Raw genomic sequence first — 16441 nt, forward strand, 5'->3', positions numbered from 1 at the left:
TTAAATTCCTTAGTAATTTTCCCAGCAATTTCCATGGTCTACACTTTCTAATTAAGTCATACACTCATACTCCATAATTCATATTACAAAACTTGTATCATGTGTACTTTCTAGTTTCCATTGTAAGGCCATCTTTTAATCTAGCTAAATAGCTTAATATGAAATGATTAATATTTGTTTATTTAAACCAAGGAGAACACCCTATTAAGTTAGAAACTCATGAGATCTAGTCAACAGAGTTAATAGGCAAGGTCACTTAAAAGTGGTGAGAAAATCTGGAAATGTAAGAAAAACATCACCCCCTAAAAGGTTCATTCAGAAGACCAACTCAACCAAAAGCTTAATCTGATTTCAAAGGGAGTCACACACCTTACTGAATTGGACTTTGTATTGTGTAATGCAACGGCAGTTATGGCACCGGGATCTCAATTTTATAGTCTTCAATGGCAGCGTGTGAGGATTGAAGGCAATGAAGTAGCTCATAATTTAACTTGGATTTTTTTTTTTTTGGTAAGAAGAATGAGACTCATTTGATTAGGAGACTAGGAAAATCCCTCAAATGAGTCTCATGAGACTTGATCCCTAAATCTTAGGAATACGAGGTGCGAGCAATATCACCTCAACCTCAGTTTATATCTTAAAGATACATATCAAGATTTTACTATAAACACATCATCTAACAATACGGCCAGTCAAACTTGGGAAATATTTTAATCTACTTGTCATAGCCGTCAACCAATACAAACCTTAACAACAGCACCAAGACACTAGAAGTCTAGAACATCCATTAGTTTAAAGCACTCACAAAGTCACAAGTTCACGTGTTTCACTCAAAGAGCTAAACCAAAGACCTCTGAATTTCTAGATTTCGAGAAAAACAAACAACCACCCACCCACCCACCCAACTTACCTTCAAAGCCCTTTCTATTATCTCCAAATTGCCAAATGTAAATACATGATATAATCAATTGATCAAAGAATGATACCTATTTTTGCATTAATTCTATACATTCTTCTTTTCAGTTCTAAAATCTGCTCTGCAATTGACAGTATTACACCTACACAATTCCTAAAAGACTCAGAATCAATTCTTTCTAAAAATAGCATTTTCAAGCTAGGATTTTTCAGCCCTCAAAACTCTTCCAATCGTTATGTTGGAATCTGGTATAATCACCCTTCTGAAATGGAAGTTGTATGGGTAGCTAACAGGAACAATCCCCTCACTGATACTTCTGGTGTACTTAAGATATCACTCGACGGAAATCTGCAAGTCTCTGATGCAAAAAATCAGACTGTTTGGTCATCCAATGTCACTCATCCTACAGCCGGTTTTGTAGCAGCCCAACTTCAAGATTCTGGGAACCTTGTTATCCAAGGATTCCCGAACAACACGAGTCGTGGCAATGGGACGATCATATGGCAGAGTTTTCAGCATCCTGCAGACTCAGTCTTACCAAATATGAGGTTCATTCTTAACAATAATTCTGAATTCAGGAAAGTCCTGCAGGCTTGGAAAAGTCCTTCAGATCCATCAGTTGGAAGGTACTCAGTTGGTACTAACTCTTTAGGTGTTTTTCAGATTATCATCTGGGATGGGGATCGCCCTTATTGGCGAAGTGGACCTTGGAATGGAAACATTTTCATGGGAACAAGATATCATAATACTGGTTATGGCAATATACTCATTAACACCGGGTCATTTGCACAGGAGGAAGTAGGAGGGATGCTTTCTCTGGTTTTTACAGGTGCGAATGAGACTTTGTTGCCTCGTTATGTAATAACTGATCAAGGGATATTAGCTGAAAGGTGGTGGGATGATAGCAAGAAGAACTGGGGAACTGCGTGGCATGCCCCGGAAAATATATGCGACACTTATGGTATGTGTGGAGAATTTGGAAACTGCAACCCTCAGACTAAACCTATCTGCAGCTGCCTGAAAGGGTTTGTGCCAAAAAACGCGGAGGAATGGAGGAGAGGAAATTGGAAAAATGGGTGTGTGAGAAGAAAAAAGTTGCAATGTGGGATTCAAGGGGGAAAAGAAGATGGGTTTCAGAGGTTAAAGATGATGAAAGTGCCAGATAATGCTGAATGGATTGTAGGTCTGAATCCAGATCAGTGCAGAACCACCTGCCTGGCAAACTGCTCTTGTTTGGCTTATACACATGATACCGGTACTGGATGTATGCGATGGAGCGAGAACTTGATTGACATAGAGGACCTTTCGCCTGGAGGAGTGGACCTATTCATTCGGCTTGAACAATCAGAGCTAAGTAAGTTAATCATACCTCTTTGAAATTTTGAATGCTGGACTCTTTGGGATATAATATGCTTCTCAATTCTCATCTTCCCACCTAGTAAAAAAGATCATGTTAGTATGCATATGTAAAATAATTTCCTCTGCTTTGTAGGTACTAGTAAGAGAAGGATAGCAATCATAGTTGTGTGTGTGACTTTAGGAACAGCAGTGATTGCCACTATCATGTACTTCCTGTTCAAATGGAGAGCTCGGGAAAAGGGTAAACACACATCGGATAGATATAGAAAATCTAAATCAATACCAGAGAAGAAATCTGGGAAGAAAGCAGCAACAAATTCATATGTATTCAGAGACAAAACCCAAGTTATGATTGAAGACTTACAAGTGTCAAAACTTGAAGATCTGATCATAGCAACAGACGGCTTTAGTGAGAGTAACTTGCTCGGGAAGGGTGGTTTTGGCCAAGTATTCAAGGTAAGAATGGGTTCAATTCGAACATATTCTATGTAGTCTAAAATGCAACAAAACTTAGCAGGAGATAATCTGATGTTATTTACAGGGTAAACTAGAAAATGGTCAAGAAATAGCAGTAAAAAGGCTTTCAAGAGCATCTGGGCAAGGTGTAGAAGAATTCATGAATGAAGTTGAATTGATCTCAAAACTTCAGCACCGGAATCTAGTCAAACTGCTGGGATGTTGTGTTGAAGGGGAAGAGAAAATGCTGATATATGAGTACATGCCAAATAAAAGTTTGGATGCTTTTCTATTTGGTTAGTATCACAGCAAAATATTTCCAGTCTAACATAGTCTTCAACACCTGAAACTCACAAACTGATTTTTTAACAGTGATATCTATAATATAGCATACTGTCAGAAATTTAAAAATCACAACATAATTTTAATTTTACTTCCTCCTTTTCTTTATTGTGTGGCTTGTTCTGGTACCATTTGAGCAGATCCACAGAAGCAGGAGCTTTCACAGTGGCATAAACGCTTCAACATTATACAAGGGATTTGTCGCGGTCTACTTTACCTTCATAGAGATTCCAGATTAAAAATTATCCATAGAGATCTAAAACCAAGTAACATTTTACTTGATCAAGAACTGAACCCAAAAATTTCAGACTTTGGCATGGCTAGGATTTTTGGTGGTAACCAGGACCAAGCTAGTACTCAGAGGGTAGTCGGAACATAGTAAGTACTCTGCATTTTGCTCAACTATATACCAATCCAAACACATAGTCATGCTATTTATCAACATATTATCTGATACAATTTTCAATCTACATGACAGCGGATACATGTCTCCAGAGTATGCAATGGAAGGACACTTTTCCGAAAAATCTGATGTATTCAGCTTTGGGGTGTTATTACTGGAGATAGTAAGTGGAAAAAAGAACAGCAGTTTTTGGTATCAAGAAGATTTTTTAAGTCTCTTGGGATATGTAAGTTATCCTAGACAGCAAGTTCTAACTTCATAGTAACTTTACTGCAATTTCGTACTTAATCTAAATTCTAATGACTATGCACACAATGATTTCAGACTTGGAAACTGTGGAATGACAACACTATCGAAACACTGATAGATCCAACGATTTCAAGTCCAGACTTCCAAGAGGAGATTCTAAGGTGCATACATGTAGGGCTATTGTGTGTGCAAGAGATTGCTAGAGATAGACCAAACACTTCAGTGGTTATGTCCATGCTTGTCAGAGACATTATGGATCTTCCCAGTCCAAAAGCACCCGGATATACACAACGCCAGATATCAGCTGACACCGGTTCATCTCAAATCACAGATGAAACTTCTTCTACGAATCATGTTACAATTACTACTTTGACTGCCCGATAGCACAATTATGTATGAAGAATGAAATGAACCCTCCACACTCTTTTTTTAGGGTGAGGAGTTGAAAACATGGATCACTTACTATGAGTTCAGTATGGTCAGCAAAATGGTGAACAATATGTCTCTTAAACTTACGAGTCATATACTCATGTTTGTAAAATGGTGAACAATATGTCTCTTAAACTTACGAGTCATATACTCATGTTTGTAAAATGGTGAACAATATGTCTCTTAAACTTACGAGTCATATACTCATGTTTGTAAAATGGTGAACAATATGTCTCTTAAACTTACGAGTCATATACTCATGTTTGTAACTCTGTCCGTCACTCTGTGACGCCATATTCTACTACAGAGCATAACTTTGATCTGTTTGGACAAAGTAACATGTAAAAATATTGATTTGTGATAGCATTATAAACTGCAGAAAAGAATTTATTTATAAGAATATGGTTCAAAGAATAAAAATATAATACAGCTAATATTAACTCTAAAGATCTAGGACACGATCAAAGATCAATTACTACCAACTAATTGGTTCTTATTAGAACATAGTTCTCCCGGAATTTTTTTTTTTTTTTTTTTTTTTTTTTTTCTCGTGAATGTTAAAGTAAAGTAGTGATCCTAGGTATAATTACTTGAATTATAAGACAAACTCAAAGGGACAACCCCAGTATAAAGTGAAGTGGACAAACTATAAGAAACGTACATAGTACTCCGTATCAAAATTCTGAGGCTGCTCCACTAAAATAATTGATTTCATGGAATTTTTATTCCCACAAATCTGGGGTTGTAATCAAGCCAACCAATTTAAATAAATTCCATTGTTGACTCTGTGGGATCATCATTGTTGCTGACAAAATAATCCTTGTGACTTATTATATGGTCAAATGATAGGCCCAAATAATTGAGCATAATGGTGATTTTTATTACTTAGGTCCTAATCAAATACTAATTTTACTAATTTGACTATTTGAGTCATATATACCAGCTACCAAGTTTTAGGATGTAGACTCATTCAAGAAAAAAATAGTAATGCTACTAATGAGTAAAGTTTATATTCACAAATCACTGTAATTAGAGATAATTACAAGAGAGTAATAGCTACTTAGCTTGCACATGTAAAGGATATCGAGAAAGTACTCAAGAGTAGCTAATAAGGCGGCAGATTAATTAGACTATCTACAGACTAAAGTTGGCTAACCAAACTGACTACTCGGTGAAACCTTAAAACAGTTCTTAAGCACTTCTTATTATTAATCATTTTTATTCTAAAGCAACTTAAGCTCATTGGCTTCCTGCCAAACCTTAATCCATCCAACTCACATGTCAAAGTTGACAACCAGGTCAAAACTCCCGAATATAAACATATGAACCAAACTATACAACCATGTCGGCAAGTCCATATGTTTTCAATGGCAAGCTCTAGACCTCACAAAGTCACAATACGAAGTCAAGCATACCTGTGGTGCTAAACAAAGAGAAGACTTGTGCTTCAAACATTAAAGATATTTAAACAATTAGCCAAAATCAAATCATATGATTCCATGTAACTTCGATTTTAATTATATCAAAAAAAAAAAAAAAAATGATTCAAATTTATGCATTTTTTCTTTACATATTACCACTTGGTTTAGAATTATGCTCAGCGGCCACAGCCATAAGCAGCATAACACCAACACAGATCCTAAAAGACCCAGAAACTATAGTCTCCAAAAATAGTTTATTTAGGCTTGGGTTTTTCAGCCCTGCTAATTCGACAAATCGCTATGTTGGTATCTGGTATAATCTCCCTTCTGTAAAGGAAGTCATATGGGTAGCTAACAGGAATAGTCCTCTCACTGATTCTAATGGAGTGATTAGATTATCAGTTGATGGGAATCTGCAAGTTGAGAATTCAAGAAATGTGACACTTTGGTCTTCAAATGTCACTCATCCTGCCACAAAATTCTCAGTTGCTCAACTTTCGGATTTTGGGAGCCTTGTTGTCCAAGGATTTCCATCCAATGCAACCCCTGAAAATGGGACGATCATATGGCAGAGTTTTGAGCACCCTGCAGATTCAGTTTTACCAAATATGAGGTTCATCCTTACCTCAAATTCTGATTTGAGGCGGGTCTTGCAAGCTTGGAAAAGCTCTTCAGACCCATCAAATGGAAGATTCTCAATTGGCACTAATTCCTTAGGCCTATTCCAGATCATCATCTGGGATGGAGATCGTCCACATTGGCGAAGTGGTCCTTGGAATGGCAACATTTTCATAGGGACAAGATACCATAACACTGGCTATGGTAATATCTTGGTCAATACCGGGTCATTCACACAAGAAACAGTTGGTGGAATGCTTTCCCTGGTGTTTGCTGGTGCAAATGAGACTTTGATGTCACATTATGCAATAACTTATCAGGGAATAATAGCTCAAAGATGGTGGGATGATAGCATTAAGAATTGGGGGATCTCATGGAAGGCCCCAGATAACGTGTGTGATATTTATGGGAAATGTGGGGAATTTGGCAGCTGCAGACCTTATAGTTCCCCAATCTGCAGTTGTTTGAAAGGTTTTGAACCTAAAAACAAAGAAGAATGGAAGAGAGGAAATTGGTCGAGTGGGTGTGCAAGAAGAAAGCAACTGCAATGTGGTCTACCAGGGAGTAAACAAGATGGGTTTCTGAGATTAAGCATGATGAAAGTGCCAGAAAATGCTGAATTGATTACAGGATTGAACATAGATCAGTGCAGAAGTGCATGCCTTACAAATTGCTCTTGTTTGGCTTATGCATATGATACCCAGATCACATGTTTGACATGGAGTGGAAACTTAATCGATGTTGCAGACCTTTCCCCTGGCGGGGTTGATCTCTACCTTCGGCTTGCACAATCTGAGCTAAGTAAGCTGGAACCTCCAGACACATTTACTTTCTTCAATTTCTTGCTTCACTACTCTTATTCATGAAAAAAAAAAAAAAAATTAAGATGCATTTTTGGGTCACTCTAAAACTGTTTTTGCTACTAGTTTAGCTTGATTAGGAGATGGGATCCACACCTGATAGTGAGCTGATAGCTAGTTGTTATTGCATAGGATTTGCATCACCTTTAGCCTAAAAGTCAAAAAGAACAAAGACGGTTAGTATAATAATAAAAAAAAATAAAATTCTTCTGATTTACAGGTAATAATATAAACATCAAAGCAATAGTTGCAGCCAGTGTAATTTCAGGAACAGCGGCAGTTGCTGCCATCATATGGTTCCTTTGGAGGAGATCAAAATCGAAAGGTAAAGTGCCATGCTTACCAATCAAGAGAGTTGAGAGAAGCCAAGCAACACCTAACGCACATGTGTTTAGAGACAAGAGCCAAGTTATGATTGAAGATTTGCAAATATTGGAATTTGACAAGTTGGCTGAGGCAACAGACAGCTTCCATGAGTATAATTTGCTCGGAGCTGGTGGATTTGGGCAAGTATACAAAGTAAGAAGTTTTCCAGAGTATTACTAGTAGTCCTTAATTAATGAAGCTAAAAACCTTAAAATTTAGGTGCTCTATTTGTTACAGGGAAAACTGGAAGACGGACAGGAAATAGCAGTAAAGCGACTGTCAAGAGCATCTGGACAAGGTGCAGAAGAGTTTATGAATGAGGTTGCATTAATTTCAAAACTTCAACACCGCAATCTAGTGAAACTGCTGGGATGCTGTGCTGAAGGCGAGGAAAAAATGCTGATATATGAGTTCATGCCAAATAAAAGCTTGGATGCATTTCTATTTGGTTGGTCTCTATCATTATAAGTTTATAACAGAAACTCAAAGCATAAATTCAAAGGGGTTAAATAGATAAGTGCAGACTTAGTTTCATATAAAGTACATAAATAAATAACCTTGGTAATATTACACTACATATTTATTACTGTATTTTCATTTCTAATTCCCTTGAGCAGATCCAGAAAAGCGCAAATCTTTAGACTGGCAAAAATGCTTCAACATCATAGAAGGGGTATGCCGAGGCCTACTTTACCTTCACAGAGATTCCAGATTAAAAATTATCCACAGAGACCTCAAAGCAAGTAATATTCTGCTGGATAAAGACCTCAATCCAAAAATTTCAGACTTTGGCATGGCTAGAATTTTCGGGGGTAACCAGGATCAAGCTAGTACTCAAAGAGTTGTTGGAACATAGTAAGTACCCTGCTATTTGCTATTATATTCAGCCAAACAAAAGCTAGGTTTGCTAATCTAACAGCACTGTTTATATTCGATACAGTGGTTACATGTCTCCAGAGTATGCAATGGAAGGACACTTCTCTGAAAAATCAGATGTATTCAGCCTCGGAGTGGTACTGATTGAGATAGTAAGCGGAAAAAAGAATAACAACTTCTGGTATCAGGAAGACTCCCTGAGTCTCTTAGGATATGTAAGTTGTTTTTCACTTTGAAAAAAATAAGTCACAGTAAGGGCCAACAAATTCAGAATCCAAGATACATTCAAACTTTTCATTTAACTTAAAGCATAATTAGCTAAGATTGCTGAAATAACAATTGCAGGCCTGGAAATTGTGGAGAGAAGACAATATCATTTTATTGATCGACCCGTCCATTAATAGTGCACCCTTCCAAGCTGAGACAGTAAGATGTATACATGTAGGGCTATTGTGTGTTCAAGAACTCGCCAAAGACAGGCCAAACATGTCAACCGTCATCTCCATGCTTTTAAGTGATATAACAGAGCTTCCAAATCCAAAACCACCCGGGTTTGTTCAACGCCAGCTGTCGTCTGATACAGGGTCATATCAGATCACTGAACAAACTTCTTCCACAAATTATGTTACTGTAACATCTTTGGCTGCTCGATAGTATATCTATTTTTCTCTTTATAAAATTGAATTAACTATGCTTTTCTGGGATGCATAACTTGAAATGTGAATAACCCTTTTTTACTTTGACTGTCCTACTTATCATACTAAGCATCAAATTTTTATTCTGAATATCATCCTTTTTGTTTTATTCAGCACCATATAAAAGCGCATAATTAGTCCCATAACAAGGTTATCAGTATAAACTAGTGATCAATATTTTCATCTCTAAAGTGCCAATATCTTTCCTAATTACTTGATTTAATTAACACTTATGACTAACACTGGAACAGACAATAATAATGACTTCAATTTCACATTTTGGTCAACACTTCGTGTTTTTTTTTTTTTTTTTTTTTTTTTGTCTAGACTTTGCAAAGGATGTGACCTGGATATCTCTCATGAATCACATCTATTACTAGACTTTGGAGTTGATTCCAAATTCATTGAACTAAGAGTGAAAGGTAAGAATCAAAACATCATATGATTCAAATACTGATATGAGTCATATGACTATTATGATGGTTCCATCTCTGAAGGCTCCCGTCTTTCCCCCTACTAATTGAAGATGCCAAAAATGCTAGGAACCAAGCTAACATAGCAACGTTTCATCAATTTCAAGTAAAAAAACAAATGATTCACATATATCAACACGACAACAACTAAAATAAAAAAAGAAAAGAGACATCCAAAAGGTACATGTACGCAAATAAAGAAATTAATAACAAATCCCTTTAATTGGAATTTATCGACTTGTATACTATTTTAGAATGTTTGAAAAAAGTTCTCACCTTTCTTAAAAATAAAAATAATTCACGCCAGATTTCAAAATATGCAACACCTAAATTACTCCTAGGATAGATAGAAATGAAACTCAAGACGCAACTAAAACTCCTTTTTTATTTTTTATTCGTTTTTTGGTTCTACCCGCTGTAGACCTGTAAACCAAGGAAAGTTCCAAAAAAAAAAAAAAAAAAAAAAAAAAAAAAAAAAAAAAAAAAAAAAAAAAGAGAGAGATAGAGAGAGTAAAAAATGGATGTGGGTAAGAAAAATGGTGGAATTATTTGCCTCTAAGGTAAAGTGGGTAAGTCAAACCTAGAAAAACTGTGTATGATAATCAGAATAGTTAAAATAGAAATAGATAAATCAATGACAAATGAACAAAAGGGGCAGCTTAAAAGTTCTTTTTATAAAATCAAGTCACAGTCTTAATTATGAGAGGCTACGAGGCTTATGACATGGTAACTAATATTTCTACACGGAGATAGAATTTCTCAACCTAAAAAAGATGCAAAACTTGGCAAAGTCCATATAGAATTTGTCAGTCAACAAACACTCATAGATATAGAAAACTAAACCTTACATTTAATATTAGTTATTCACATTGTCTCAACTCCACATAATTAAGGATAATTAAGGATATGACATGATTTCACATAAAGACTCTTAAACATATTTGATTTACCATTCAATTCTCCCATCCTAATTTGAGAAGAACAATCCAATCATAAATCTTTAGTATGATATATGTGTGTATTATTTCTAGATGAGGGCATATGATTTACAACAAATAATGCACAAAACTAATTGTATCCACATACCTTTTTTGATTTGTTTGTCCTTTTTTAAAAAAAAATTCTTGCAGGCTGCATCAGTTTTCACTTCATTTGCATCATCTTGAGGAATTCTCGCTTGATAATTCTTCATACCTTTATTAAAACAATAAAGTGGCCCACCACTTAATGTCACAAGAAAAGTCAAGATCTTTGACCATTTGTGTGTAAAATTTCTGCATTGGTTATTAGCTCTTGGTTAATTTAAATCTGCAACACGAGCAAGAGATACCATCAGCTCTTCTTTCCTTAGCACCAACTAGGATTTCAGAGTAAACCATCCTACACATATATAAAAACAATGTCATCTATTTATGTACTACTACTCTTTTCTTACTTCAACATACAAATTTCCACAGCTAATGACAGCATTACAATGAAAAAGTTCATTCATGATGGAGAAACCATAATATCCGGTGATGGTACTTTCAAGCTGGCCTTTTTCAGCCCACCACACTCTACAGACCGCTATGTCGGCATCTGGTACAACAAAGTTTCAGAGATGAATGTTGTTTGGGTTGCAAACAGAAACAACCCTCTAAATGACTCTTCAGGTTTATTCAAGATCACAGAGGACGGCGATCTAAAAGTGTTGAATGGTCAGAAAGAGATCCTATGGCAGTCAAATGTCACATATAGGGCCACTAATTTGTCAAAAGCTCAGCTTTTAGATTCTGGAAACTTGGTATTACTCAGTTCTAATAGTACAATATTATGGCAAAGTTTTGATCACCCCACCAACACAATGTTTCCAAAAATGAGTACGACTTTCAACAAAGAAACCTATAAAAATCCTCTTTTACAATCTTGGAGAAGCCCATCGAATCCCTCGGAAGGAAGGTTCTCTCTTCGCCTTGATTCTGTTATTCTCCCAGAGTTTATTATAGGGAACAATGATCGCCCATATTGGAGAAGCGGGCCTTGGAATGGTAACATGTTTATTGGAATTCAGGTTAATTACCCTGACTTCCATAGTCATGGATTGAGTGTTCAAAATGATGACCAGGGAACCATTACAGTGGTGTATTCAAACCCCGAAAATTCTTTGTCAAACATAGAATTAGACTACCAAGGAAATTTAATCCAACAGTACTGGGATGATACTAATGGCAAGTGGAAAGTTTGGTGGCAGGCCCCCGAAAATGAGTGTGGCTTTTACGGAAAGTGTGGAGAATTTGGAAGCTGCAATTCTCTCCAATTTCCAGTTTGTAAATGTTTGAAGGGCTTTCACCCAAAGAACAAAGAAGAGTGGGACAAAGGAAACTGGAGCAGTGGGTGTACACGAAGGACGCAGCTTCAATGTGGAGTAAAAGGTGCAAAAGATGATGTGTTCTTTAGGCTAAAGATGATGAAAGTGCCAGCAAATACTGAGTGGTCACCAGGGTTAGATGAAAGCAGGTGCAGAAGCCACTGCTTGAGAGATTGTTCATGCTTAGCTTATGCGTATGACATTGGTGTGGGGTGTATGTCTTGGGGCAGAAACTTGATAGACACACAAGAGTTTTCCACAAGTGGGGCAGATCTTTTCCTTCGTCTGGCACCCTCAGAGCTAGGTAGGAAAACCTTTTCTATTAGGCTCAGTTCTTTTCACAAAAACTTACTGATCAAGTTAAAATTTGCTAATTTAAAAAGTTTCTAAACTTTCAGAAATAACCTGCTTTTAAAAAAAAAATTACTGATGAAAAGTTAACAGTTTATCTAGCATTTACTTCTTTCACGCAATAGAAATTGAAGCTAATCTTACTCATGCAGACAAATTCTTTCTTGTATTCAGGTAAGAACAGTAAAATAAAAACAATTATAGCAGTAACAGGAGCTTCAGTGTCTGCCACCCTTGTAGCTATTGTATACTTCTTGTGTAAGAGGAAGTCTAAACAAGGTAACATTCATTATAAAGTTAAATTCTATCGTTGACATAAATCATTATCCCACAAAGAACAGAGTTGAATATGTTCCAGATTGATGTCATACTTAGACAATAACCAACATATGGGATGCAATCAATTATACTTACATGGCTCAGCATTAAGAAAGACAGTATATATGCAGCTGATGGAAAGATGAGAGAAAATAAAGATCACAACATATTTCGTATAGAAAATAAAATATCAATAAGCAAGGATTTGCCAAAAAAAAAAAAAAAAAAAAAAAAAAAAAGGAAGGATTTCAAATTTCTCATTAATAAATTGTATAGAATATGGAGTATCTATACCATACAGATTTATCCATATTTATATGACTTGGAAGACTTAAGGCAGATGACACCTCTTTTCTTCTGTTATTTCTGTTCTGAACTATAAGTTCTAATTTTTAACATGCATCAGGAAAGAAAACTGAAAATTATAAAGCATTGTTGAATATGCTTGGCAACAATAAAGCTCTAGTAAACCTCGAAGAGCTATCATTCTTTGAGTTTAAAAAACTGGCCACAGCAACAGACAACTTTCAGGAAAGCAACAAGCTAGGAGAAGGTGGTTTTGGCCAAGTGTTTAGGGTAATATATGCTAGGTTGATTAATTCTTTTGTTCTATACTACTTATACAGAGATATGAAAGAGGAATTTAAAAGTCAAAATCCATTACAGGGAAAATTGGCAGATGGTCAAGAAATAGCAGTAAAAAGACTATCACAAAGTTCTCGCCAGGGTCTGGAAGAGTTTCTGAATGAAGCAGCAGTTATTTCTAAGCTCCAGCATCGAAATCTCATCAAACTTCTAGGTTGCTGTGTTGAAGAAGAAGAAAAAATATTGACATATGAATACATGCCAAACAAAAGCTTGGACTCTTTTCTGTTTGGTCAGTTACAAACAAAGTATTACAGTAGCTGTTAAATTCCCCAAAAAGATTTTATTTACTTATTTTTTTTATTTTTTACTCCAAGAAAGCAATCAGTTATTTTCTTACAAAAAAAATATTTTAAGAACAACAGTATCACATATTAATCTAAAACATGTAATTTTTGTTTGGGTAAAACTATGCAGATCCACGAAAACAAGAAATTCTAGACTGGAAGACGCGCTTCAAAATCATTGGAGGAGTATGCCGAGGGATCCTTTACCTTCACCGGGACTCCACACTAAAGATTATTCATCGAGATATAAAAGTCAGCAATATATTGCTTGATGAAGATTTAAATCCAAAAATTGCAGACTTTGGTATGGCAAGGATCTTTGGAACCAACCAAGATCAAGCCAACACTAGAAGAATAGTTGGAACATAGTAAGTACTGTAATTTTAAATTTTATTTTACTAAAAAAGCATTTATATTAGCAAAACAAATAACTGACTACTTATATGGATTTTATTTTTGTAAATCATTCAGTGGTTATATGTCTCCTGAATACGCAATGGAAGGTCGTTTTTCTGAAAAGTCAGATGTTTTTAGCCTCGGAGTATTGCTATTGGAGATTGTGAGTGGAAAAAGGAATAGCAGCTTTTGGGATGAGGAGAAATCCTTGAGCTTCTTAGGCTATGTAAGTTACAGTAAACTAACTGCAAGTGTAAAGTGTTCTCTTTTTTTTTCCCCAGTTGTATCTACTGTTTTTTTAAATGTCATTGTCCTGATTGCTTCAATGTCATTAGGTGTGGAAACTATGGAACCAGGTACAAATCATATTGCTGATTGACTCGGCAATAAGTAGCGACCCATTCTTTCATGAAGAAATCTTAAGGTGCATACATGTAGGCCTTTTGTGTGTACAAGAACTCCCTAAAGACAGGCAGATATCACCGCAGTTATCTCCATGATTCATAGTGAAATACCAAACCTACCAAGTCCAAAGCAGCCTGGCTTCACTCTCAGCCAATTCCATACAGATCAAGGGTCCTCTCAACAAGGGAAGAGAAATGGCTCTAATAATGTTTCCATCACGACTGTTAGTGCTCGATAATCCACATATACCAACATAAACACCAATTTTGCTGGCGGGTATAACAGTTACAGTGTGTTGTCATGATTGGTTAAGGGTTAGACTCTTCAGCATACACATCTTGATGTGTAGCTTGGCTGATGATGATTCAATCATCAATCATGAACTGACAAAGAGGTTCTCTTTAAAATTGTAAGGGCAAGCCAGGATATACTCAAACTCCCCCTACAACAAACTAAAACCCATGAGATATGTTAGGTTTGTGGAATCACCATCAAATAGAATGTGTCGCGTGTATTTGACACCACCTCCCTTATTTATTGACATATTTCAAAGGTAAGTCTTGTTCACATACTAGTGATAGCTAGGGTTCTCAATAAAACTACCACCAAAGCTTTATCATCTTAATCTCTCTTTTGGTAGCTTTTCCATCTTATAGAACATTTTTTAGGCACTTCGTCTTTTTCCTATATTAGCAACATTTATTTCATTTCTAACTATGTCATAATCCCCCTACTAAACAACTCCCATCACAGATACCCCAATCCAACCTTATTGGGCCAACCCTTTGGGAGGAGGAGGGGAAAGGGACAAGGGAATCCCCACCCCTAAAGTGGACAAATTCCTTACAGACAAACCTAATACTACTTGGATTTCAATTTTCGCTTGCATCATTAATAAAAAAATTATTAAGTACTTCCTAAGCTATTGTATACAATAATACAATACATCATTGTATCCAAAATTTTTATTGAATACAATGTATCATCATATTCAAGTCTCATTCTCAAGATATCATCACTTCATAAAAACCAATCTAAAGTAAATCTCCTCAACTAACATCCAAAAACAATCTAAATTTTGTGATTCAACTGTAAAATAAAAGAGTGCACCAATATGTAATTGTAGACTAAAATCAATTTTATTATATATTACGCAGTATTTTTTCAATATTTGTCACAAAAATGCCACTTGATTGACTAACTTCGTCAATCACTGATATCAACCAGCATTTTCTTCAATTGGTGTACAATTATATGAAAGGAGCTCAATTAAGAGAAATTTTAAACGAACGACTAAAATTCTTCACCAATATGATATTAAATTATAGCAGTCGTTAAAGAAGAAGCATAAAATTAGTTGCAAAAGCAATCAAACAAAGTACTAATTGTAGAAAAACTGAACAAAAACAGCATAAAATCAAAGGTAATTGGACTAAATTATTCAGAATTTCACATTAAACATACGATTAAACAATCAATTGAAATTAAAAAGGCAAAATTTTACAGAAAATGAGATCAAAAGTAAGAGAAATTAGAGAAGAACCTGATACGAAGAGGCATTTTTCTCAAAGTAAAGTGGATTTGCTGGAAAGAATGAAATTAGGTTTCCGGTGAGTAATACGGCGGCGTTTTTTGGTTTTCCGATTTCTGAATTAATCGCAGAGAATGAGAAAGATGGGTGTTTGAGTAACTGGTTGAGTGAAAAGAAAGTAGGAATATTAACGAACTTAAAACGGCTCATTACAATTTGCGGGAAAATTGATTGCAATTTTGTTGGACAACATTATTGCAAATGGAAAGGGTGCTAAAACTAGTCTTTTTGCCACTAGTAATGGGAGCAAACTCTGTTTAGTTGCCAAAAGCCCCGTTTATCTTTTTTTATGATTGAAATACTCTCTTTTTTTTTTTTTTTTTTTTTTGAAGACAACGAAATACTCTCTTTTTTTTTTTTGACAAGACGAAATACTCTCTTTGTTTCTCATTAATTGCAACTTTTTTTTTCATCCGTTTATAATCCTTATTTTGGTCAACTTTTTTTTTTTTAGGAAAATCTTGTTTATTTCATTAATTATATGTCAATCCTTGTATTGCAAGTAATCTGAAATAAAGGGGACATGTAAATCATATGAAAAAATTGTGATATTTTGGATAAAATCGTTACCAACATTAGCAATTTTCAAACGATGTCGAGTGCAACTAGACACATAGCTATTATTTTGTGATTTATTA

General features: G+C 35.5%; 2 pseudogenes across 1 annotated transcript; both read left to right on the plus strand.

Moving 5' to 3' along the window:
• The first annotated feature begins 771 nt into the window (after positions 1–771).
• On the plus strand, positions 772–8949 carry LOC145637267 (uncharacterized; annotated as a pseudogene). The gene is made up of 12 exons (XR_014114159.1): positions 772–2270; positions 2409–2731; positions 2817–3027; positions 3214–3451; positions 3552–3702; positions 3801–4118; positions 5756–6994; positions 7274–7572; positions 7657–7867; positions 8037–8274; positions 8360–8510; positions 8641–8949. The product of XR_014114159.1 is annotated as an uncharacterized LOC145637267 (transcript).
• A 1913-nt stretch (positions 8950–10862) lies between these two features.
• Positions 10863–14450, plus strand: LOC145636340 (G-type lectin S-receptor-like serine/threonine-protein kinase At1g11300; annotated as a pseudogene).
• The last annotated feature ends 1991 nt before the right edge of the window (positions 14451–16441 follow it).

Source organism: Chenopodium album, chromosome 6 (genome assembly GCF_948465745.1).
Source record: "Chenopodium album chromosome 6, dcCheAlbu1.1, whole genome shotgun sequence".
Classification (NCBI taxonomy): Eukaryota; Viridiplantae; Streptophyta; class Magnoliopsida; order Caryophyllales; family Amaranthaceae; genus Chenopodium; species Chenopodium album.